This window comes from Ambystoma mexicanum, chromosome 7q (genome assembly GCF_040938575.1).
Source record: "Ambystoma mexicanum isolate Mex_15411 chromosome 7q, UKY_AmexF1_1, whole genome shotgun sequence".
Classification (NCBI taxonomy): domain Eukaryota; kingdom Metazoa; phylum Chordata; class Amphibia; order Caudata; family Ambystomatidae; genus Ambystoma; species Ambystoma mexicanum.
Genome location: NC_090941.1, coordinates 152,672,638 through 152,699,949, shown reverse-complemented (window position 1 = coordinate 152,699,949; position 27,312 = coordinate 152,672,638). Strand labels below are relative to the sequence as shown.

At 44.4% G+C, this 27,312-nt stretch overlaps 1 long non-coding RNA gene across 1 annotated transcript in view; it reads left to right on the top strand.

Moving 5' to 3' along the window:
• LOC138528766 (uncharacterized) overlaps window positions 1–22,129 on the top strand; it is a 67,010-nt gene extending 44,881 nt beyond the window's left edge. Inside the window, exons 2-3 of the long non-coding RNA XR_011284236.1 lie at window positions 20,866–21,098; window positions 21,496–22,129. This is a non-coding gene — a long non-coding RNA (uncharacterized lncRNA). The remainder of the gene's footprint in view (window positions 1–20,865; window positions 21,099–21,495) is intronic.
• The last annotated feature ends 5,183 nt before the right edge of the window (window positions 22,130–27,312 follow it).

Sequence of the window (27,312 nt, the reverse complement as noted above, 5' to 3'; positions counted from 1 at the left end):
CAAGAGTCACTCGGGAGTGTGCAGCGTCAGGAGAGCGAAGCAGGAAACACAGAGCCAAGAGACGGAAACCTGCATTGGGGAGGCCTTCAAACCAGGGATTGATCCTGAAGGGGCGTAAGCACCCTACCACAAAAGAGAAAGGACCCAGGGAAGAGGTGCATTGTGGGACATGCAGTGAAATCAGGTGACATAACGTTCCGATAGTGCTTTTGGCAAAGGTTTCTGTGAACGTGTGAACTGTGCGCTGTGATGTGAAAACATTACAAGGACGTAGTGTTTCCATAGCCAGAAACTTGAGGTGCCTGTGAGAAAAACCTATGTGAACTTTGTTAAGCCTGATGCGAAGTGGTCATGCTGAGCAGTGCGCCAGCTTGTACAGTATTGAAAGTCTTTGAGGGAAATCTGAAGTGAATTACACATGGTGGCAGGTCTGCGTCTGACAGAGGGACGTCGGTAGAGATTAATGCGTGTGGAGGAGACAGGCTTGAGCCCGACAGAGGAAAGCCTCTTGTAAACTGTGTCTATTAAAACAAACAGGCTCAAGTCCGAACAAAGGTGAATCGGTTGGGCCTATGTGACATTTATGAATGCTATGCAAAGAAAGTCCGAGCTTGGGTGAAGGGCACATGAGGGGACAACATTTTGAAAACTGAGAACAGAACTGTATTAAGCTAATACTGAAAAAGGCAAGAGAAGCCTATTGTGACATTTTGACTGTAGAACCAGGAGAGTTGCCCTGGGAAGTGAATTGTACGAATGTTACCCCAGCTGCTTACAAGGATACCGAAGTACCAGCTATCCTCCTTGCAGTTATTCTTGGGATCTGTGGTTTATCCATAGGGGAAGGGCATTGCTGAGAAACTTACAGCCATCCTGACTTATTTTGATACGGTTTTCTTTCCATTGAATATTCATATTTCTCCTTACTAGTTATTGTGTAACTTAGGGCAGGCAATAGGGTTATTATATACTTCTTTATTTTAACTGGGACTGTTTTTTTTAAATTTAATGATCGAGCTTGCTCCTAGTTTAGTGATGGGGCTGGATAGGAAGTCTCCAACCCCTTTAAAACCAATCAATAAAGATTTTAAAAAGTTGCATTACTTGGTTGTTTCTGTACGTTTGATACCATGGGTTCCTCACAGGACCAGATGTTAAAATCGCCCAGTATGATCAGGTGATCATGCTTAATGGCGATGTTAGTGATGGCATCCACAAATGTGTCTGTGAAAGTAGGGTTGAATGTCAGTGGCCTGTAGACAAGTAGGAAAGAGGTTGGTTTGGCGATCTAAGGCTAGGTACAGGAGCAGTGATTCCCAGTTTGGGATGATTCAGTGGTGGTGCTGTTTTTATCTTTAGCTGGTCCTTGTATGCGATGGTGAGGCCTTCTCCTTTTTTCCTTTGCAGTTGGCTTGTTTAAGCTTGAAGTTGTCAGGTATGGAGTTGTGTGCTGTTACCTTGAAATTTTGAGCTAGCCAGGTTTCAGTGAAGAATAGAATCTCTAGCAGTTCGTACATTTCTATTGAGTGTTTTGACATTGATCTGCCATTGACTAGGTTTAAGTGTATCTTTTTGTTTTTTGTGAATAGTTTGTCATTTGGTGGTGGTGTTGGTAGTTTGAGTTGATGTTGGTTTGTTTTTCCAGCAAACATTGCATTCTGTTGTGTTATTTCTCTTTCTCTGTTTAGTAGATCAGAAAGGTTGCGTCTTGGGTTCATGTTTTCTTGCGGGTCATCTGTCTGCTCATATTGATGATTCTTTGTGTTGTGACAGTTTTTTGTTACAAATGGTGTGTTAAGATAGTTTCTTTCAGTTGTGCTTCTGTGGGTTTCACGTCAGTCTGCTGGGTATTGTAAGGAACTCATGGTGGTAAAAGTAAAGACAGACACGAGTGATCACAGTTCAAGGGTGTTTATTAAACTGTATATGCGGGTTGGAAAAACGCCTAATCTAAACCTAAATCTAAGATGGGATCATACTACGACCATCAAATAATAATAAGGCAGTCCTATTGGCGTCTTGTCAAAGAAAAAGGGTCTATGCTAAGAAAAATCAAGAGCCCTAACACAGTAAGTGTTAATTGTGGGCTAGGATTCACAGGAAAGAAAGAAGTGTTCACAAATAAGGAGTCAGGATGCGGTAGTCGGGGTCTCCCTTCCCCACATTTTGAGCATGGTACAAGGCGGATCTCCGGAGTACAGCACATGCTCAAGCTTTCCCAGCACGAGACTACAGTTCTGCTCTCAGCTATCGGGGTCTTTGTTGGTTAAGTCTCTTTTCTACAAAAAGTCTCTTGCCTCAGAGGACCTGATGTATCCAAAATAATAAACAAAAAAGTTCCTTTCTGTGTGTTTGCTGGTTGATGACTTCTCACCCATGGATCCCCCTCTTCCTGGGCTCAGATCCCCAAAAAGGTCCTAGCAATATCGGGACCATCAGTGTTTCAATCTCATGCTTCCAAGGGCCTGATATATTCAAAATCACCAACAAAAGTTATTTTCTGATTGTCTTTCGAGTGATGATGCTTCACCCCTGGGCCCCCCGCTTCTGGGCTCAGATCCCTCTCGAATGTCAGCCTTCCTCCATCGGGTTCAATATGGCTTGTATTCAAAAGATTTAATTTGTCATATTCATGTGTCTTTGGGTGATGGTTTTTCACCTCTGGGCCCCCCTCTTCCAGGCTCTCACATATCAGCCTCCCTCCATCGGAATCACTACGGCCTCACAACACAATCTCATCTGTGAGATTCAAGAATCTCAATGCCTTTTTAAACAGTTCACTGCGGATAACCCTCTGCCGCGTTCACTCTTGTCAACACACTGCACATTGGGACTTCAGACTTCGCCCCCTGTTCATTGGCATCCCTCCGTCGGCTTTACTCTTGCCAATGTTTGCAATTCACATAGTATGGGATTCACTTCCCTTAGCTTTACCTTCCTTTGCCGATCAAAGACTTTGACTGTACAGAGGATTCTGCTAGACCCCCGGATAACCCCTTTGCCACTCTTCTCGCGCCTTTCCCAAGGCCTTCTGGTAACAGTAGTTTCAACAATTCTCACCTATACCAAGGCCTTCTGGTAACAGTAGTTTCTACAATAGGGTAATCGCCAAGAGTTTCCTGAGTGAGCACCCACGTGGAGCCTGACTCCTCTGTAGCTGGTTTTTCCCTCTCACCTTAACAGTTATTTGTACTTTCTTCAATTAGCTGTTTGTTACTTTTGTCAACGCAGTTTCCTTTCTTATTGGCTCTCCTCTTGATTCACCGGCTGTGATGAACCGCTTGGCTTTTCTTGTCTGTGGAGTCAAGGCCAGTACCACGGTGGCAAGCGTCTCTACCCGGCTTGGTTATCAGCGGAGGAGGGCACCGTGTACCGTTGACATCTGCTGAAACACACGCTGGCTATTGTTCGCGGTCTTACAGTTCCTTCTGCTGAGGTTTCACAGGCCTGGGTGGAAAGGGCAAGGTCGCTTCTCTCCTTGTCACCCTCTCGGTTTGCGCCGTCTTACTCCTCCTCTTGAACTTCTGTGCAGAGTTAGCTCTCTCGTTGGGAGGTCATCCTTGCTCGTATTGTGCTCTCTTGCTCCACCTTTTATCCCTGTGGGGAAGGGAAAGGGCCATCAGGTGTGTGTGATTCTGGTCAATTTCCTGACTTTGCCTGACCCTTGCATTGGGATATGTCAGGTAAATGGCTTTGATGTTCGTCGTCATCTTTCGTAATGTGTGAAAATGTTTGTGTCGGAAAAAGGGGGGAGAGAGTGTTTGAGTAGCCTACGTGGTAAGATGGGGAAAAGGTGCTATAAGAAGGGGGATGCCGCATCTCACCCATCGGTGTCCCACTTCTGCTCCCTGAGGACCCCCATCCAGGTGATCGTCCCTCACTGGTCCACACGCAGGAACTGTATCCAATAGCGATGGCTGTGTCCTGGCCACCTGGATGACAGGTCCCCGGGGACTAGTCAGTGAGACACCTTCAGGTTTCTCACAGTATCCGGCTATCCTCCATCTGTGCTTGTGGTTATTAGGGCAGGGTGGTTGTCCGAGGCACTGGTAAGTTGATTGGTAGTGCGATAAGTAGAGTGATTTTAGTCTTGTTCCAGAAAATCTGCTTTTTGTGTGATGTAAGGGTAGGTGTGTTATTTCCTGATGTAGGTTGGTTCCCGGGCGTGGTGTTTTGAGATTCTTGGGATTGTTCCAATTGCTTTAGTCTGGTTTGGCTATTTCTTGTGTCAGTCTTTCCTGGTATGGTGCATTTTGTGGTGTGGGTTTGTTGGCCATTGCTTTTGCTGGTTTGTTTCTGTGTTATCCTGGTGGGTTGTTTGTTTATCCTCTCTGTTTTTATTTTCAATTGGGCTGTTTGAGCTATTCCAGGGGTGGGAGTGTCTTGGGGTTTTGTCTGTAGGGTAATATTCTAGAGCTGTTCCAGTGTTCTAGCTGTCCAGGCATCCACTTCTTTCAGGGGTCAGTCCTACTCGTGGGTTACCTATCCCGGTGTCTAACCCAGTTATGGGGCTGGCTTTCTCTAGGGTAGCCTTACACTTGGTCTAGACCTAATCCCCTGTTCAGAAAACCTTGTCCTTGGGGCAGAGGCTAAGCCTAGTGTGGAGTCTATCGTGGGGGCGGGCGCTTTCCCACGGGTGGGTGCTATTCCAGGGTCTGATCTTTCCCAAGGGATTAAATGTTTCTGGACAGAGCTATTGCATTGTTAAGGCTGTTCTTGGGAAGGGCTGCTCCTTGGGCAAAGCTGTTCCAGGGCAGGACTAATCCTGGTTTGACTATTTGCCAAAGCTGGATCTCTGACTGGTAGTACCTTACTGTGTTAGGGCTCCTGGTCGTGAGACCATGTAACTATGGTGTCTTGTATTGGTGGATGATTTAAAGTGGTTTTAGCCTCCTGATGGTTTGGGCGCCCCTTTTTGGGGCCTTGTAGCGGTATCGGCTTCACAGTGGCGGAAGCCTCTCTGTGGTGGTTGTATTTCAGTCTCAGAGTCTTGTGTAGCTTTGGAACCGTAGCTTTTTGGGGTTTTATAATGGCACTGGGTTCACAGTGGTGAAAGCCTCTCTGTTGTGTTGCATCTTAGTCTCCGGACTTTGTGAAGCTTGGGACCACCAGCGGTAAGCTACCCGCACCTAAGTAGTGGACAACCAACTCCATATTGGAAAACAGAAAGCTTGTGCACGTGCACCTTCAGTTCGCAATGCATGGCAACATTTACACGTACAAATCAATAGAATGCCCATTGCCTGATGTTGGGGTGCTTTATCCCTCACCCATCCCCTCACCTCAACATCAGTCAATGGGCAAATTAAATTCTCAAACGTTAAATGTAAAATCTGGATTCTGTGTAGCTGCCAATTTTTCCCAGTTTCATGTGTGGAGCCAGTCCTGTTCTCTCCTCCCTAAATACTGGGACTTGTAGGCTATTCCTCAATAGGGTTGCCAACTTTGTTCAAAGCACAAACTGGACTTTTAGCCACGCCCACATTTAAGAAGCCTTTCCTTCCCACTTGACACATCTCTTTCATAGATTTTAAAACTGTAGAGCAATAGCAAGGGAAAGAAAAAAATAATGCTAGCAGTCATGTTTTTAACTGACCTCTATTTGTTTAAAAAAAATGTTTTATGGTTATACATAACGTTTAACATTCAATAAACAATTCACAGTAATATTATATTTTAAATACAACATTAAAAGGAAGAACGAGATTTCCCCCAATTGTCCAATCACGACATTACTTTCCTAATTAAAATACATTTGATCTAATTAGCAGCACATCTGTCAGGTTTCAGCATTTCACATCTATTGGGCGGAAGAAACGGTGCATGTTTAATAAGCACTCCTCTCCCTGTTCTCATGCTCGCAGCAGGCTACATGTGTATGGCCCTTTAAAACTTTTGATGGCGGGTGCCCAGAAATTGTCATGGCAACGCTGGCGTCCTTCCCATACTTCCTGGTCCCGCTTCTTGAGATGATTGACGCTAATCTCGTCATGTGACCGGCCTTCTTAAGCACCTCCTCCACAGTATGCCGGTGCTTCTGAATTTTCGTATTCTGTTGGCGCTTTTGGAATTCTTGTATCCAGTGTTCCCGTCCCTGATCCTTGGCCACTCCCTTGCCCCTTGGTCCCTAGCATTTGAATTATGGATCTACGACCGGGACTGCTTCTCGGATTTGTCTTCATTCTTCCGCTTGTCTGCTTCCGTTCTTCATGATATCTTGACCACGGACTTCCATTTGACCTGTCTTGTCTACCCATTTGCAACACGCTGCCCGCTCCTGACATCTTGACCACGTACTCCACACAGATTTGCTTCTGCCTGCTCCTACGGCGTTGGTGACTTTGAATCATCCTCGGATTGTTTATTGTTTGGATTTTTTGTTTGCCCTTGGAATTCATTGCAGGAAGTACACAGACTAGAGACTGCCATAGTGTACTCCATAGGCGTCCTCGTGCCGTCGGGTTAGATTTTGGTTTGCCTTCTTCCTGTATGGATTGTGTTTTGTGGACCTCAACAATCTCTTGGATCGGACTGCTTCTCAGCTTGGAGATGCTTTGGAAACATTCTGCTTGTCCTTTTTAGCACTGCCATTACGGTAAGCTCTCTAACGTACTTGCCCTTCTGTATCTCACTCTCATTAGCCAGTTCATTGACCCTGTTTGCGTTCTTGTTTCAGATTCACCCTCAAGCTGTCTGCATCCTGTGTTCTCGCATCAAGTGGCTTGTTTTTTAGTCTCAGGTTAGTGGGTATTGCATGTGACTGTTAGCAGTATCTGCTACGGATTGCACTGTTTTAACCCTTGCTTTCCTTGCAGTTTGTACGGGCTCTTTCCTGCGCCTCCTGCGATGCTACCAGCTGCTTCAGTCCGCTTCCTGCTGTTCCTGGGTTTCGTTTGGCATCCTATCTTTCTGCCTATCAACCATTCTCTTTGTACACCTTATCAACCAGTTTGGTGTATTGGCAGGAAGAATTCATCAGCGACACTACGTGTGCAACACGCCTCTGACATATTCAGAAGCCTCACACTATGGATGCCAACGAGTCTTTAGCAGCAATTATGCAAGTGGTGGCAGAGCTACGTAGCGAGATGGCAACCGCTCATGCCGCTTCCGGAAGACGCATTGATGAATTACAGGCCGGGTTTCAGTCCTCTGGTGCGGCGGCACCGTCCCCCGTAGTAGCTTCAGATTCAGGATTGCTCCCTTCACACCAGGGTACCGTGCCAGTGTACATGACTGCCCAGTTTCCATTAGCCCCACCGGAAAGATTCAATGGGGATCAAAAAACATACAGGACCTTTTTGAATCAATGCAGACTGCGTTTCCTTTGCAGGCCTGCTTCATGTCCGGATTCTACCACCAAGCCATCCTTTTCATTATCACACTTGGGTGGAACAGCCACCGCTTGGGCTAATCCATTGCTTGAAGATGGGAGTCATCTGCTTTACAATTGGGATTGCCTTGATAGATGCTATGAGTCGGGTCTTTGACACTCGGTATGCCACACAAGCTACTGATTTAGAATTACTCAGCCTACAACAGGGGAATACGCCCCTCTTAACCTATTTGGCCAGGTTTAATCAGCTGGTGGCCGAGACCAGCTGGCCCGAGGAGAGGAAGGCATCCCTGTTTTACAAGGGGTTGTCTGACTCCCTAAAAGACACTCTATCCACAGTACCTGTGATCCCTACAGCTTTTCCTGAATTGCTGAACTTGGTCCTGCAGATCGATTCTAGACAAGCAGAGAGGAAAGGGGAAGGGAGGCAGATTCCTTCAACTACGCCCCCCACCCCGGTCTCAGTTTCTGGGTCTTCAGAACCCATGCAGATAGGGGCTGTTCGGGTCCTTTATCGGCCGAAACCAGGGAACACTGAAGGAAAAACAGCCTGCGTTTCTATTGTGGGTCTTCGGATCACATGCGGCTGGCCTGCCCTAAGAAACCTGCCAAGAAGCAGGGAAACGCGAAAGCCTGGCAATGGATGGGGTCCAGTTGCCGGGTGTCTCTTCTTGTGACTCCATTCTTCGCAGCCCTTATTGTTTTTCCGTTACTCTTGCTTCCTCCTGCATTGGCAAACAGGTGATTTTGGTCATCTTGGACTCAGGCGCCACTGGCAATTATGTGGATGGCTCCTATGCTCGGGAATTGGGACTACCTGTCGTCCCCAAATCCTGTCCCGAAGCTGTCAAAGCAGTCGATGAATTGTCACTCCTCTCTGCCCTAGTGACTGAACGCGCAACCGAACTAACCATGAAGACGGAATGTGGACACACGGAATCAATCACATTCGATCTCATTGCTGCCCCACAGTTCAGGATTATCCTCGGACTTCCTGGGTTAAAACTGCACAACCCATTGGTGGACTGGCACTCCGGGGAGGTGAGCTTCTTATCTGACCATAAAACAACTGCCTTATGGCCGGACGGGACTCCACGAGCCCAAGTCATGCACTTATGGACTCGGCCTCTACTATTGGTGCTGTTATAAAAACCCAGCTTCCTACGGAATACCAGGAATATCGGGACGTATTCGATGCAGGAGGGGCAGAGGTGCTTCCACCACATAGGTCCTACGATTGTCCCATTGAGCTGGTACCTGGTGCCAAAATACCATTGGGACGTGTTTATTCCTTGACACCTAAAGAAGATGTAATGTTAAAGGAATACATTGATAAGTCACTGAAATCAGGATTTATCCGTCCTTCACGCTCCCCTGCAGCGGCTCCTTTGTTTTTTGTCCCCAAGAAGGAGGGTGACCTCCGCCCTTGTATTGACTACCGTAGACTGAATTCTGTCACAGTAGGGAATCGATATCCTATTCCGCTGATATCGGTCTTGTTGGACCAGCTTGGGTCTGCCACTGTGTTCACGAGGACTTGAGGGGGACGTACAATCTTGTACGCATTCGCAAAGGTGACGAGTGGAAGACCACCTTTAAGACCAAGTATGGGCTCTTTGAATATCGCGCAATGCCTTTTGGTTTATGTAACGCACCGGCTACCTTCCAGTACTTTATCAATGAAGTGTTTTACGATATGCTGGATCAATACCTGGTTGTTTATTTGGATGACATTCTGATATACTCTCCCTCTTACGATGCCCACATAGTTCATGTAGCCAGCGTATTGCAACGCTTGAGGGAGGGAAAACCATCTATACGCCAAATTGGAAAAGTGTATGTTCCATGTGAGTGAGGTGGAGTTCCTCGGGTACAATATCACTAGCAAAGAGGTGCATATGAGTACGTCCAAGGTAGCCGCCATTCTAGACTGGCCGGTCCCTGCCAGTCCGAAAGCATTACAATACTTCCTTGGGTTTGCTAATTTTTTAAGGCACTTCATCAGGGATTTCTCGACCATTGTCTGTCCCCTCACTGCTTCACCCAGTCCCGAAGAGCCTTTTAAGTGGAATCAGGAGGCCCAACACGCCTTTGAAACCCTTAAATCCGCCTTCACCTCTGCAACGGTGCTTCAACATCCGGACCCAACCATGCCATACATCGTCGAAGCCGATGCTTCTGATGTCACATTAGGGGCGATATTGTCTCAGCATTGCCCGGATGCTAGTGGGCTTCATCCTGTGGCTTATCATTCTAGGAAACTTACGCCCTATGAGAAGAACTACACTATCACAGAGCACGAATTACTGGCAGTCAGGGACGCATTCCTGGTATGGAGGCACCACTTGCTGAGTACTCTGGTACTGGTCTAGGTGTTCACGGATCACAGAAATCTAAAGGCTCACCAGTCGGTGAAGTGCACTACTGCGCGTCATGCGCACTGGCATGACTTTTTCTCCCTGTTTAAATTTTCTAAGACCTACTGTCCCGGTTCTCTGAATTCCAAGGCGGATGCTCTGTCCCACCTTCATAGAGTCTCTGATTCTTCCAACATCACTGGTGCTCCGGTGTTGCCTACTCAGGTGGTGTGTGGTTGTACTTTGTGCCCATCGCTCAAATCCACGATCTAGAGATGGGTGAAGACCGCTCCTTCTGAGCTGGCCACTCACTGCTATACAAGCAGGGGAAGATCTATCTATCTGCCTGACTCTGCTTCTCGACGCACTGCCATGCAATGGTGCCATGATTCTTCTTTGGCTGCTCATCCCGGTATCAGGAAGACAATGGATCTGTTGAGGAGATGGTGTTGGTGGCCATCCATGGGTAAGGATGTCACAGAATACTTAGCCACAAGCGCTGTATGCGCTCAGTGAAAATCACCACACGGCAAACCTGTTGGACTCTTACAACCCATGCCGATACCTGAACGTCCATGGTCTATCATTTCTATGGACTTTGTTGTGGAACTTCCCATGGTGGATGGCTTTGACATTATTTGGGTCGTTATCGATTATTTTATGAAGATGGCTATGTTCATACCTTGCTGAGGCATTCCTACCGCCCCTGGGTTGGCAGACCTTTTTCTAAGGAATGTATTCATGTTGTTTTGTCTCCCTACTACTGTGATCTCCGATCATGGTCCGCTAGTCACCTCCCATTTCTGGAGGGCCTTGACCAATGCACTGCGAATTGATGGTAGATACTGCAGCGCCTATCATCCCCAGACGGATGGGCAGACTGAGCGGTTGAACTCCACCACGGAGAAATATTTACAGTGTCTCACTCTCCAACGGCAAGGTACTTGGATTTCGGTTCTGTCCCTAGCGGAAGCCACTTACAATAATTCGCTCCACACGGCTACTCGTGTTTCTCCATTCTGTGCCCTTTTTGGTCAAGATCCTTGTTCCTTGCCTCTTGCTCCTGACATGCCCTCACATAACCCCGCAGCTCTCGCCTGTCTTAGGGATCTGTCTAGCACCCACAGTCAAGTCAAGAAGCATTTGCTGGAAGCTCAAAACCGGACTAAAGCCTATGCTGATCTCCGTCGTACACCGGCACCGGTCTACCTCCCTGGAATGAGGGTTTGGTTGTCAACACAGAACTTGCGCCTGCCAGGTCAGAAGCCGTTGCTTCCTCGATTCATGGGGCCTTACAAGGTCACGCACGTTATCAATCCAGCGGCTGTTCGCCTGGCACTCCCCCCAGTGTGGAAAGGGCATCCGGTGTTTCATGTGTCTCTACTAAAGCCATGCCACCCCTCTGCTCAGCTCCCTTCTCATCCACCGCCCGTAGAGGTGCAGGGTTCTGAGGAGTACGAGGTGCGTGCGATATTGGATACCAAAGTGCGGAGGGGCAGGAGGTTCTACTATGTTGACTGGAAGGGTTATGGCCCTGAGGATCGCACCTGGGAGCCTGCTGGTAACATCCATGCCCCGGTGCATTTGTCTTGTTTTTGGTCCTCCAGAAGGGTGAGGGCTTCTTTGAGGGAGGATACTGTCAGGTTTCAGCATTCCACATCTATTGGGCGCAAGAAACGCTGCATGTTTAATAAGCACTCCTCTCCCTGTTCTCATGCCTGCAGCAGGCTGCATGTGTATGGCCCTTTAAGACGTTTCATGCCGGGTGCCTGGAAATTGTCATGGCAATGCTGACGTCCTGCCCATACTTCCTGGTCCCACTTCTTGAGATGATTGACGCTAATCTCGTCATGTGACCGGCCTTCTTAATCACCTCCTCCACAGTATGCCGGTGCTTCTGAATTTCGTATTCTGTTGACGCTTTTGGAATTCTTGTATCCAGTGTTCCTGTCCCTGATCCTTGCCCACTCCCTTGCCCCTTGGTCCCCAGCATTTGAATTATTGATCCACGACCCAGACTGCTTCTCTGATTTGTCTTTGTTCTTCCACTTGTCTGCTTCCGTTCTTCGTGATATCTTGACCACGGACTTCCATTTGACCTGTCTTGTCTACCCCTTTGCAACACGCTGCCCACTCCTGACATCTTGACCACGGACTCCACATGGATTTGCTTCTGCCTGCTCCTACGGTGTTGGTGACTTTGAATCATCCTCGGATTGTTTATTGTTTGGATTTTTTGTTTGCCCTTGAAACTGATTGCAGGAAGTACACGGACTAAGTGTACTCCATGGGCGTCCTTGTGCCATCGGGCTAGGTTTTGGTTTGCCTTCTTCCTGTATGGATTGTGTTTTGTGGACCTCAACAATCTTTTGGATCGGACTGCTGCTCAGCTTGGAGACGCTTTGGAAACATTCTGCTTGTCCTTTGATAGGACTGCCATTACGGTAAGGTCTCTAACGTTCTTGCCCTTCTGTGCCTCGCTCTCATTTAGCCAGTTCTTTGACCCTGTTTGGGTTCTTGTTTCAGATTCACCCTCAAGCTGTCTGCATCCTGTGTTTTTGCATCAAGTGGCTTGTTGTTTAGTCTCAGGTTAGTGGGTATTGCATGTGACAGTATAGCAGTATCTGCTATGGATTGCACTGTTTTAACCTTTGCTTTCCTTGCAGTTTGTACGGGCTCGTTCCTGGGTTTCGTTTGGCATCCTATCTTTCCGCCTATCAACCATTCTGTTTGTACACCTTACCAACCAGTTTTGTATATTGGCACGAAGAATTCATCAGTGACACTACGTGTGCAACATGCTTCTGACAACATCAGGGAAAAATAAATCCTAAAACATTATCAATCAATAAATACACATAATACCAGGATAATAACTTAAGAAATGATTTAACGGTTCCATGTGCAAAGACTGTAAAAACCCAACCACAGCCAATATTATTGATGTTGTATGTCCAGCAAGGCAACTATACCAGAAACGTTCTGAAATATATCGACTGCTTACCCTGTAAAGCATTACAGAAAAACAGTAAATGCTTCAAGATTTCAAGTTTACCCTTCTCATTAACAAACCTACAAATAAATGTGTCCATGGATGTCATGCCATATCTAGCGAGGATTTCCTTTGTAGGGAACAAGTTCCATCTACTTTGAAAAAAAAAAAAGCCTTATCTGTCTGTCAGGATAAATCAACAGATATGGAGCCACAACACTTACATGCTTGTGCTCTAAACCAAAACAACCCAAGTATCCATATCTATGACACTCTTCAGTTGCAATCCAATCATGTTCAAATAATGTGCGTTTCACTTTTTCTGGAGTTGCAATCAGATCCTGGCGAGACAGATTCATGTTCCTAAGCAGTTTCAAGCAGAACATGGAAAATCCTCCCAAGAATGTATCTGCTTTCAAGTCAAGAATGATGTTCAAATCATAAAATAAGGAATTTTCCAAAGGGTTAAGAATCTTACTATAAAAAGATAACAGTTTCCAATGAGCTTGGCTTACAAGGGAATAAATACCAAGCTCATATCTGATAGCTACCAAAGGGATTGAATTTTGGATACCCAAGGCTCTCCTCCAAATCAAACCGTCCAACATTGGTAAACAATCTAAAACCCCCAACAACTGCATTTCAATTCCATATAAATTCTTTGGAACAATCTTTCGTTCACAAAATTTTAAAATTGGGACTAGGGAATATTTTCTGTGTTTTGCTTCCACTCTGCTCAACTGATTAGATAGGGCCAATGCCAGACTTTTCATCCACTCCCAAATCTGCATTTGACGTGGTTTCGGGGTAATGGGAAATCCCAAATAAATAAAGCTTGTCAGCTCTTTAAAGTTTATCCATGCCAATACTACATTTAAAATATGTCATATTTTTTTCCTCAGAGGACACTGCATTATCTTTGTTTTTAGCAGAGTTTTGTTCCAATGAGTTTAAGGAAACATATTTGGCAAATGCCTCAAGCACAGGCTGCAGACCTATCTGTGCACTATCAAAAATTAAAAAGTCACCTGCATATGCCATCCATATTGGTTTAAGATTATGAATTTCTGGAGAAGCAAAGGGAGCCAATTCTAAATCATCACCAATATTCGACATATACAAGTTGTATAGACAGGGCACCAGTATGCAGCCCTGCCTAATCCCCTTAAAAGTCGCAATTTTACAAGGGAGGGCCTCAGTGTGGTTCAGCCGGACTTGAACATTAGACTGATTGTGGAGACTAATTATCAGATGTAAGTGGCCAGATGGTATTCATTTTTTAAAAAGCAATCTGCATTATCAAAATAAAAAATAGTTATGTGAAGCTAAAATGATATTCACAAAATTATATACCTTACATTTTGTGGCCCTGCAACAATGAAAAGCTGAGCTAGTTCTGACAAAAATGGATCCAATGATGTCAAGCCAGACTTACCTATGGCTGAAATCAAACACATTTCTGCCAAATGCGGCGCACGCCTAATACCGCTTCGATGCATAAAAAATTCTTCCCTTTCCTCATCACAGGGTAAAAAAGGGTGAGTATAATAAAACACACATGTGCACACGCACATTCATGCAAACATTTTTAACTATCTAGAAAAAAAGATTATAATCATCACTTTTAATGAATTACACCTGGGCAAATCTAAAATTAAATATATAAAATCTTCCTCAGAGCTTATATAGTTCACATTAGATGTGCCACAGATAAAGCACAGAAGGATAAACTGATTTGTCCAGGATCACACACTTTAGTTAAAAGGTGTAGCTAGGATTTGAGACCAGTCCACCACTTAGGGACTTGACCACATCTTATACGTGCGAGATAGGAACATTCCTCTCACTGAGATGACTAGACTGCGCATTGCAAAGGCTTGATTCACGGTAGGGATCCAAGCTTTATAGCTTCATTCCCCCACCCTCACTGAGACAGTTGTGCATACCAGAAATCCATAGATCTCCCTCTCTTACCAGAGAAAGTCTCGCAAATCCTGAGTCTCTGGGGCAATCCCAGAGGTTAGCCAGGTCTATATCAAGCTGTTCAGAATTTATGAAGATGTGCATTAACCCACTTGTCTATCTTGTCAGATCAATAATTTACAATGATCATTTACTTTCTAAAATGTTTTATTAGCTTTAAAATAAGCTATACAACCAATCCTAGAAACTTTATTTTAAACTTTGAAAGTCAGCAAATCCTTAAAATAGCTCAGTGAGTTAAGAACCTGCAGCAGAGATCTAGCTGCAGGTTTCACATAAATTACTACAGCTGGCACATTAACCCACCAAGCAAACATCCCAAATACAAATCGTAGGGAGAACAGGAGAGAGTGATTCTTCAACCATTTTATAAGGCACAGACCAATAACAGAATGGTCCGTTGAAAATTCAAAGCTATATTGCCAATAATGCCCAAGCAAATTAATTTTATAGGAGCAAGAATGTTTAAAAGCTGATTGAGGTACATCTAACATTAAGCTGACTATTCCCGAACCCTACCAACCTTTTAGAGTCATAGGCCAGTCATAGAATCCCGCCAGATAATATTTTCCTCTAGATTTGTGAGATGAGATAAGAGGCTGAGCAGGGTACACACTGGCTTGCGACTGACGTCTTCCCTGTTCCTCTTAGCCTTTTACAGAAACATGCCTGTTATTAAATCTCCCCATTTTGTCTTTTGTTGTTGTACTTGATAAGCATATCATACAGCAATATTATAGGCATCTTGCTCCCTTGCACAATAGTGAAGTATAATGTTCCCAATGGGAATGCAGATCTACAAGTAACAGGCTTGAAGGTTGATGTGGGCTGGGAATCCGTGGATGGTGTAGCTCTCACTAGACATTGGTCAGCTTGATAGGCCTACAGAGAAGGGACTACATTCCATTAAAGATTTAAGCATTGAGACATGGGGCCTCATTACAAGTTTGCCGGTCCGAGAACTACGGTACCAATAAGCTTGCCGGTACCGTAGTTATTGCTCTGGCGGGCAGAGCGGCACCCGCAAGCACAGCATGTCAGATGCACCAGCACTATTCTGAATGGTGCCAGTGCATCCGACCTCCCCAGTCCCATTGAGCCCTATTGGGCTCAGATGGGAATGGGGAGAAATCCGTTCTGGCGCCCGCAAATGGGCAATTACCGGTCCGGCAGGGCCGTAATGACCCGGTAATTGCCCATTCGCGGGCGCCAGAAATTTTTCTGAAGTTTGGCGCCAGTCTGCTGGTTTTACCGGCAAGGCTACCGCCAAACTTCTAATGAGGTCCATGGTGCCATAACATGCCTGGCACCTCCCATCCAGCCCTAACTGCTCCTTGAACAGAAGTTTGCATTCTGGGACTTGTAGTCTAGCTTTTCCCAAATGTGTGTACCACAAGGCAAATGCAGATTGGCATTGGTTAAAAAGCAAACATTGACCACTAGTCGGCTTCTTTGCGACCGCTCCCTACTTACTCTATATGGTCGTTGTGAAGCAGAGATGTATATTCCCTTGCACAATGTTGGTCAGGTATGAGTGGAGAATCCCGTACTTCAGTTTCTCTGCATTTTTGTATTCATAGTTTTGTTTCTCATTTATCATTGCAGAGCTGTAAGTGGCAGACTGCAAAAAGGAGGGTAAGCCTGGATACTCTATTCATGCTTGACATTGTGTGAGAAACCTGAGGGTATTCTCCCAAAGAGACCTCGAGAATCCCTTATTCAGGTGACCAGGAGAGGGATGGTGCTCTCAGATCACAACCCTTGGGGTGGACGTGCGAGGAAGGATAACCTGTGTAGGGGAGCCCGGGGTTATGCTTGGGGGAATGCCCAAGGTGAGACGCGGTATTCTACCACAGACAAAGTCCCTGAGGCTTTCTTTGGTTATTCCACATCTACCTCCCTGCCATCGAAAGAAGCTCCCTGTGAAGGACCGGAGGCGGGTGTCTGTACTCCTGCTCTCTATATGCGAGAGGAGAGGCACAGAGGACCCAAGCCAAGATTCTCTATTGTTGTTAGCAATGGACGAGCAATCAAGGCCTAGCATCTCAGGAGGTGATGCAGGCTGGTTCTTAAGTACAGTGTAGCCCCCAAGCACACACAAAGGAATGTCCACACACTCTATTAGTGAAAACACAGTCTTTATATAATTAAGGTTCAAGGTTATATACACAATCACTATAACTCACTTTGTGCTCAGTTAATCTACAATGGCAAATATATACAGTTTTAAGTGGTACCACAATTATTATCAGATTTCATTAAAGTGCATCAACTGTACTCTGGTCAAATGTCACACAAATCAATTAATAAAAGTAACCAACAATAGACATAGGAGGAAAGCAGTTGGTTAGAATAATTGGCAGAATAGTACTTTATCCCCAGAACACAAAAACCACACCATCTAGTAACGGGGGCAATGGGTCACTTGACTCACCTATGTCCTTTTGGGACTCATAAACACAGGGGCCCTGTCTGGACTCAGTCCTGGCGCCTTTGGCGCCCGGCTCATAAAGAGATGTGACTAGGAACACTTTATTTCAGTGCAGGAGTGCTTTTATTTTACTTCAGTGCACACTTTATTTCAGTGCAGGAGTGCTTTTATTTTACGTCAGTCCTGGAGTGCTTTTATTTTACAAGAACTTTCCAGGTGCTGAAAGCCTTTATTCCAGAGAACATCCCCATGTGCTGACTCATCGGTCATGGCTCCCTAGGGCTGGTCTTCATGTGCTGACTCATCAGTTGTGGCAGCAGGCAGGTCAGAGCTACAGGGTGTGGCCAGGAACAAGACTATATAAACCCACTGATCCCTCAAGCAAACGCTTGGCATTACTTTGCACCTCTGTGCAACGTGGCTCTCACCACCACCTGGACCAGCTACTTACCTCCTGATCCTGCAACAACAGCATCCTTACCTGGATACTGGCTCGCATCTCACAGCAACGTTCCATCTTCTTGGCAGATCCCAAATTGATGCCGCAGCACCTGCGCTCTGTGTCCCATGAAGCTGAAGTGCTGAAACGAGAAAAGAAGACAAGACAAGGTTAGAACTCCTGAAATCACTCAACCCAGCGTCACGCCGCATTTAAAACCCAACGCACACCCTAAGGCACCATTAAAGGCTACTTACCAGCTGTCGGACCATCTCAGCCCCGCTCCTCCGTTCCTCTGGCTTCGCTTCTTCTACCGCAGCTACCGCCGGTACCGCTACACCACCTGCAAGGGGAAAGAGCAGAAAAGAGACATTGCATACAAAGGACAGAGAATTAACTTTACAAATACAATTATAACAGTCAGAAGACAAGCGGGCAAGTGGAAATAAGGGAAACACTTACCTACAGGAGAAGTGGACTAGTCGCAGCTGTCCTGGACTTCCACAACAAGGGACCAGTGAAGGAACTCGGTTCCCTTCAACAAGCGCCCCTGCCAGAAGCAGCCGGACGGAGAGCTAATCATCATCATTCAGCAGGTGAGCCTCAAGAGTAATGCAACCCCAGAGAAGCCACATCCAGGGAGAAGAGGTCTGGAGAAGAGGTCAGGGACCACAGGCTGCATACTCATACAACCCCCCTTATTCATGCAGGAACCGCACTGCTCATCACCGCAGTTACCCACACAGACGCAGAGGGAGGAACAGACAAGAGGAGTTTCATCACTGGGAGGGCTGCGACCGTGCCCCGACGCCTCTGCAGAGACCAGGTGAGTGGAACACTATGCTTCCAGGATTGGAAATATGCATCAAAGTTTAGAACAATGGGCCATAGGTCTGTACAATAATTGTCAAGTGCAATGAGTGTCTTTAGCTCAGTTGTTTGTGGGTGGTCCCCATAGATACAATTACCATCAAGTGCACGACCACAACATCTTCTCATATATCGCATAACATGAATAGCAAATACATGTGATCTACCGTGTACATGTGCAACAAACCAGGCAATGGTGGGTGGTGAGTTGCAAGCAAATGGCCAATGAGCTACGTGGGCTAATGAAGTTGGGCTAATACGTACAAACATTTGCACCCCTACGACTTCTGCCTGGTAAGATTGCTTGATTAATATCAACCACACAACTAATGTTTATTGTTCCGTTGATCCTTGTTTGAATTCTATTTATTTTAATTAATTCTTTGGGATGTTTGTAATGCATCTATACAACTAATGGTCTTTCAAGGTGCCACAAGACCAACAAGTGTGGTGGGACGCGGTTTGGGACAAGGGATACATATTAACAATAGCGGTCCTACCTACTAGTTCATTTGAACTTTGGATAGTGCAAATGCATTAATAAGAAGTGCAGGAAGAGGTGTGGGTATGAGTGCCGGTTGTCTAAATGCAGAGTGCTAGTGTGGGAAGGGAAGTGCAGGGTAAAGAGGAGACCACGCAGCTGAAAGGGGTGGGAGGGTGAAGCAGGGCAGGGGATGGCCACAGGGTCTAGACAGCTGGTAAGGGGAGGCCATTAGCGCACGTGCCAAGGATTACATGGGTTGCAGGGAGTGAGGGTCAACCAGAGGGGCCCATTCTGATAGACAAGAGTACTTCCCATCTGGTGCTACTATTAATGGGAGATGAATAGAAACAGGAGAGGACAGAGACCATGTGGGTAGTCCATATGTCTGGAGAGGGAGCGACAAAGAGGATTTCTGTGACAGTCTGCCTCGAAGCAGCATTGACGTTGGTGTCAGCGATGGGCAGGCCGGGCAGCGATTATTCTGTGTTCATGATAAATTCGAACAATGTCAACATTACATCTTGCTTCTGTTGTATTGTAAATATTGAAAGATGTGATTTCATTATTTACAGATGATTTTTAATTTGTCTTAATGAACATTTTACACAGACTTTTAAAAAATATTTAGAGAATCAAAAAGCATACCTCTCAAGAATTTCAATCCCCATGATTTTGAAATAAAGGCACATACAGAGGAAAAGCAATATAAAGATTAGGAAAGGTAAAATGAAACCATTTATGCATATTTAACACAATTACAAAGAATAAATAAATAAGAATACATTATTGAACATTAACATTGCAAGTGTTATACCATTACATTATTTTTGGAGTCAATACAGTATCCAAACATTGTGTAACATATTGAAACTTGCTTGTGAAAAATGTGTGAAGACAGCTACAAATCGTTTAAATATGGAAGTCAACTTCTTAACAAGTTCAAGTTTTGGAGGACAAGCCTCTTTTGTAGTGTTATGTGGCATAGTCTGGGCCCTGGAAACAAACTCTGGAGCCATTCCATGCGCATGCATGGCCAGCACAGTCAATGTCAGATCTTTCACAAATTCAACATACATTGCCTGGAAGATTGGCTTTGACACCCACTGTTTGCTTAGTTTTGTAACCGCCATGTGGTAACGAAGCATCCTGAAAGATCCTGCCAATGTTTCCATTGTGCGCAAGTACAGCCAGTCTTGTTCTGGCACCCATACCGTTTATGCCGAAATGCAAACTTTTTTGTCTGTACTTTAGACACATATTATCGAACACCTCTAAATCTCCAGTGTGGCAGAAGTCAGTGAATCCCTTCAAGTCTCTTGAAAGCGTTTTGTCATACACAATTTTGTCCGGTGCTGTGTGAGGAGGGGAACCTGACACCACCCACTTCTTCTTATGTTCCTGCTCCTTAGTCAAAGGTCCATGTCCACATTCGTGGACATTTTTGTTTTCTCTCCAAAAGTGTATGTTGGAACAATGGTGCACCAATGACTGCCACCTTTCAACTAGAATGTCTACAGATCCATTACAAGTTTTTGAATTCCAACTAATATGGTTGCTGATAGACTGAGACCACTTTCAAATGTTTTCTGGACCCTTTTCTATACCAGCAGCTGTAATTTTTTAGAAATTGATTTTGCAATATGCCATGCATCAAATTGATGCTGTATGTGTGGGAACTGCTCTCGCATGGCCTTTGCTATTCCAACGTGTCTGTCAGTGGGTACTGGGTCTATTTGCATCCCCCTGGATTCCAGAAGTTTGATTGATTTAATGAAAGCATGTTCTTTCATGGCAACAATGTACATTCAGACACCTGCACGATGACCAAACTCACAATTTTTTCTTTCCATGTCTTGAAAGTGGTAAGTGCAGCATTTCGTGGAAAATCCTGGACTGTCACACTGTCCATCACCGCAAGCATGACCCTTTTGCCAAAGAGTGTACTGTCAATTGATATCTGTTTGTGTTTCCAGGCACGGTTAATAGCGGGGAACAAGAAATCCTTCTGATATTTGTAGTACTATGTTTTAGCAAGGAACTCAAGCTCCACAAATTGACAGAAACTTGAAATTTTACTGAACGATGATCCACTGAACAGCAAAGCAGATGAACAAAGTAAATTTCCAGCGCGCACTTTTCCAAGCATGGGTTGTGCTGATCATGAAAATGTGTTATGGTGGTGGACACAGCATGCCTGGAATTTCAGGTTGGTGCCTTTGATTATACAAATAAAATTCACCAATGGCTCCCCACATATCCTCCAATGTAATTTATGATCACATTTAATCATTTGTATAATCTTTAGCAGGTAGCAGTCGAATACAGTGTATTATTGCTCCTTTAAAAGCCAATCGTTCTGCAGTACTGTGGTTTGCGATTCGATGGTGGTGGACAACTCACCCAAAGTAGGGATACTGAAGTTGAGATCATGAGCAGATTTGTCAATGAATTGCAAAGATGCTTCAGTTAATTTGGGCTGTGATATTTCCACATGAATTGGAGAAACAGGGATAATTGAATGTTTCATCTGTGGACTTTTTTAGAGGGTGTAGATTGTGTCATTGGGTCTGCAAACAATTCCAATACATATTCTGTTTCTTCAGTTTCATCTAGGTGACGTTTTGCAATGTAGCAATGATCTGTGGTTACTTTCCATGGCTCGCTGGTGACATTACATTCATATTCTGGCCACTGGACATCTGCATCACAACTCTGAATCTTGACTGGACCATGCTGTACCTCAAAAAGTAGTTGCTCCATTGTGGCATCTGTTTGGCAAGCAACATCATTACTTTCTGTTGTTGTCTGAGTCTTTACAGTCCTCTTTTTCCAGGGCCTCTAACAGATTGAAATACAAATGTGCTCAATTTATAGCACACATACAGAAGATACGATTTACCAACTAAAAATGTAACATCAGCAAAATATCCACTTAAAAATGACACCTTAACAAACTGGTTTGTTCTTTACCCTCATTTTCTTTATTTGCTGTTAAACAGTGGACTTCGATGTGCCGACCACAAGACCAAGATGAAAAAAGCATTTTTACAATGTATAAACCCAGCACATTTCTTTTCCACTGAAAGAAACATATGTACATATCTACAAATAGAACCTACTTTAAGTATTACAAATTACAATGCCAATCATATGTGTGGATAAATGATATTTCAGATTATGTTATGTATACCTCTGGTCTATGTGTCTCTTCAATGTCGACCTTCAGTGGTACATTATTTGGACAAAACATTCATTAAAAAAAATTAATTGTCAAGCACATTTTATTGTACAATCTTTAATCTCACAAAGTATTTCTCGACAAAGTTGTTTTAAATAATTGTCAACCAGACATGATAAGGTTAGTCATTGTAAAACAATTTGAAAATTCTTAGCAAGATAACGTCGAACACTTGGAACATGTGACGATTTCAACATATGTATTTTACATTTCACCTGCTAACCTTCCGAGATGTCACATGGAGTTGATGTGATATTTTTTTTTTATTTTTTATTTTATTGACATTAGTTTTGTAAAAAAAAACAAACTTTTTTGTCATTCTTTCCAATGTTTACATAATGCAATCCTTACAAATGAAGTGACAGGTTCAAAGTAAGATGATAAAAAACGAGCGGAGGGGTGTAGACAGACAAACACACGGGAATATACTAATTCCAGCTCTTAATGACTTATAACGCGTCAAGGTTAGGAAGAATCGAATCCATAAAATTAATGGTGGCACAGGTTAGTTGGGTGTTTGTCCCTGCATATTTCCGTTCTTGGGTGCAAAACGTTCCAAATGCAAGGAGCATTGGGCAGCGATTGCTGGGCACCCCATTATCAAATGTTTGCTCGTTTCCACATCTTTCGTACAGAACCGGCAGATATTACTCGGTGTAGACAGATCTTTCCTTTGCATCAGCACCTCACGAGTTTCATAGAGATTTAGGCGTAATCTTAGAAATTGATTTCTGTGGTGTCTAGAGGGAAATTTCTCAAGGTATCTTGGCAGATCTCCGAGCCTCTTTGATGAGACTCCCAGATCTAATGATGAAGTAAGAGCATTTCGTTTGTTCATGTTTGTTATCCAATTCCATTGATGAAATTTTTTTTTCCGCTGTCTGCGGAGTCGACAACAACAATTCTATGTTGATGTTAACGTCGAGTAGGATTGACTTCAGTTTTGCTTCCCATTTGTTTAGTAGGCCTGCTGATGGATCCTTAGACTGTTCAGATAAGATCTCATATGCTTTTTCTGGTGCTGATAGACGCATTTTTCGAAGCGCTGAAAGCGACTTCCAGACCACTAGATTATATAGCGACTCAAGGCCCAGTTCATATCTAATTGCAACCATTGAGAGACATCGGGGTAATTTCAAAACTTTTCGCCAAAAGAACCCCTCGATTTGAGTCCAAAATTCCGCTTTTATGTTCCATCCTGCCTCGCTTCCAAATGTTACTGCCGGAGATACCTTTTGCATGTAAAAGATTATTAATGGATGCAGAGTAAATTTTCCATACTTAGCATGCAGTTTTGATCCTTGTTGAGCGAGAATCTTCATTCGGGATAGAACATCAAAGGTCCAACTCTGTTCTCTGATAGAGGTCTTGAACAACACTCCAAGGTAACGAATTACAGCGTTTTTTTCTAGCGCTTCATTATTAACTTTCCAGGTGAAGACTGGCTTCTTGGCCTGCGTGTTTTGGCCAAAGACAATAACTTTTGATTTCATAGCATTTATTGCCAGATGATTTTGAGTTACGTAAACTTGTAAGGATGTCAGAAGTATTTGTAGGCCAATTTCGGTGGAATCAAGTAAGACTATGTCGTCGGCATAGAATAACCAGCTGAGCTGTTTGCCATTCGCCTTTGGTGGAAACAACCTTGTTACGGACAAAGCTGCTGGAAGATCTGAGATGAACAATTTGAATAGTAATGCGGCTAACGGGCAGCCCTGTTTCACACCTTTTGTTGTTACAATTTCGTCTGTTAAGTCTTCCTCTCCATTCGTGCGCACACGGATGGTAGTGTTCGAATGAAGTGCCAATAAGGGCGACAGTAGTTGTGGTGGGCAACCCCAGGCCTTGAGTTTTGACCATAACAGTTGTCGGTTAATGGTGTCGAAGGCCTGTTTGAGGTCAACAAATGCAAGAAACAACCTTTTCTTGCGGATCAGGGTGTCCAGCTTTACCAGATTGAGAAGCAGTAGGTTTAATTCCACTCCCACTCCTTTTGTGAAGCCAGTTTGCCTTTCATCGATCAGATTTGCTTCGTCAGCCCAACTTGCAAGTTGTTATTGTAAAAATGTGGCAAATATTTTGCTCATAGTATCGAGCAACGCGATAGGGCGGTAGTTTGCCGGATCTTCGCGGTTGCCTTTTTTGAACACTGGAACAATTACTGCTGAAGTCCATGAGGCCGGAAGAGTTTGTGTTGCTGCTATTCGATCAAATAGTGCTTTGATGAAAGTTGCCCATTGTTTGCTATTAGCTTTTAGCATTAGGTTTGATATGCCGTCCGGGCCCGCCGCCCTTGAATTCTTGAGCTTTCTAATAGCAATTTCGATATCTTCTACAGATTCAGTTGTATGCCAGATGCGGCTTTCCGACAGCGTTGGTCCAGTTTCCAGAGCGTCCAAAGATGTAAATACAGACGTGTAGTGTTTTACCCAACAGGATGCAGACACACCATTGGATAATGCAAACGTCTGTTTTAAATGGCCGTTTTTAATTAGTTCCCATATGTTTTTGCTATCTTTTTGTGTTATTACACGCAGCATTTGTTCTGCTTGATCTTGGTCACGAATGCAGTTAAATGATTTTAGCCAGTTTCGATAACGTGATCGTCTCTTCGCAATTTGTTCATGTGCATTTCCATCTGCTAGTTTCTTCAACCGCCGAATGTCCTTTTTTAGCGACTTCTTGGCTTCAGATAGTTCTTCACTGACAGAATGTTTATTTTTTGTCACTTTGATGTTATGCCTATTTGAACATGAAGAAAATTGCAACAACAACGGTGCGTAGTTATTCGCGTTGCCCAGCTTATTATCGTGACAAAAGTCAGCGGTCAGGATGTCAATCTCACGGCTGTTTATCTTTAGTGGGCTTTGCGCAGTGTTTGTAGTTAGGGATGTTTTGTATCTTGGCTGGGTAGTTTTGTTTTTCAGCTCCCAAAATACCCTCAAGACATCATGATCGCTCTTGGCCGATTTTATTATGGTCAGCATGGAAATGGGTCGGTGTAAACTATCAGACACCCAGATATAGTCTAAGGTTTTTCTTAGTTGACCTCTATGCCAGGTGTCGGCTGCTGGAATGTCGCCTGTGGTACAGCGGTTCAGCATTGTGCAATGTCGCAAACTTAATTCATATTCCCATTTGTGACCGCGATCGGCAGGGTCAGAAAGATTTTTAAACTGATTCCGAGAGATGCGTGTTTTGTCTTGATTGAACCAAGAATAGTTTAGGTCTCCGCAGATCAGGACGAAAGGGTAGTCAAACTGCACAAAACTGGCATCTATTTGCGCCATGATTGATGCTAAGTACTCAAGTTCTGAAATCATTGCGGGGTTCCAGTAAGTGTTTATTATCAGAAGATGTTTTTTCTTTTTAAAGTGGGCTTCACATGTTGATTCTAGGGCTATGGCTTGCACGAACAAGTTTGGGTTTGAACTGTCGATCACGGCCACTCAAATGTGTTTTTTAGTAGCGTGAGTAGCCCTGAAAATGGTCTGCCAAATTGATTTTTCCTCACAGCATTTAGGGTCACGGAATATCCATCACAGACAGGTAAATCACAGAGCCAAGTTTCTTGCAGGCAAATTATTGGGCTTCTTAGATCTGCCGCAGATCCTGGTTGAAACAAATGTGTGAATCCTCTTGTATTCCATGAGGTTAACAATGGGGTCATACAATTTGACCCGACGTTATCCTAATCGCGCTTGTTCCGGTTGTATATATTGGATGAGAGCGAAGGCTGCTCTCTGAGCTGTTTCCACAGATCGTCTCTTTTTGACATATTGCGGCCGGTGGTTTTGGAAGAATTTGAGTTTACAGTATTGGATGAAGACTGCTCGTCACATATCGTTAGATCGAATCCATACAATAGTAGGTCATCTTTGGCATCGAGCAGTGGTTTTGCTATGTGTCTAGATTTCATGTGAAGAATGACCCAATCAGTTCTACGTTCTGATTTGTATTCTACGATCGCTATGTCGTCAGATGATATGATACGTAGAGCTGGGATATAGTGCAGTAGCTTCATTATATTGGCACGATTCAGATTTACATCGTTTTTTTCTTCAAGGATGTTTTCTAGTTCCAATTTCCACCATCGTGAATTAGATTGTCCAAGTACTCGATTATTTGAGTTGGTCTCGGGTTGAGCGTTTTTACTGGAGTGAGCTGCAGTTTGCTTCGGATTAAGCTTTGAAGCAGGAGACTCAACTACTTTTGATGTTGACTTTATTGAAGGTTTCGGGTGCTGTGCCGTATTGGACGATGACGACAGTCTTTTTGTTTATCCTTAGGACTTGTGGATTCCTGAGGCTTGAACGAATGTTTAGATGAATTCCGCGCCGCTTGGTCGCCATGTGGATCGCGCCGTGGCCGCGGACATTCGGCAGCCAAACTGACGACAGTTGCTAAACAATCTTCGTCGTCAATTGAATAAGTAGAGAGGTCGCATAGGTCGATTGAAGTGTTTGAAGACAAGTCCTCTGTGAGGATTGACTCTTCACGTCTACGCTTAACAGATGGAATTGGTAAGCGATCTAAATCATTGGTGGAGATGTACTTGTCTTGCGGTTTTTCCAATCTGGATTTCAGGGCACTTGTTTTGGTGGCAACAGGGCGTGGAGGGGTTGTCAGATTTCTTATAAATTTCTTTGCGCCATTAGAACGTGACCTTTTCAGGAGTGGTTTATTTGTGCTAATATTCGTCTTTTTGCTAACATTTTGTGTTCCTTTTTTAGTAGAATTCTTTACTTTCTTGACTTGTATTGATTTGGCGGGACCAGAAAAGATTCCGAACGAGACATTTTGAATTGCAACTACTCCTTTTGCAGTTTGAGGTCTTAGAGGTGTCGGTTCATCTGCCTGATCGGCAACTGGTTTTTCAAAGTTGTCTGCGAACTTTCCGTTCAAGGGTGATGGTTCTACAACTCCTTTTGTTGATTGTGATGACACCACTACTGAAATGTCGGCCACTGCTGGAAGCTTGATTGTCAAGTGCGATTTTTTGTTCCTTATGTTATTCAATTCCGTGAGTTGCAATGGCGAATCCTTGTTCACGGTGGCGACCTCTGGTGACACGCTAGTAGTTGTCAAGTGAGGCCCAGGACAGCACCATGGGGCACCAGAGTTTGAAACTTTACCATTGTCTGTTGTGTGCCTCATCCATTTTACTGCGTCCAGTAGCTCG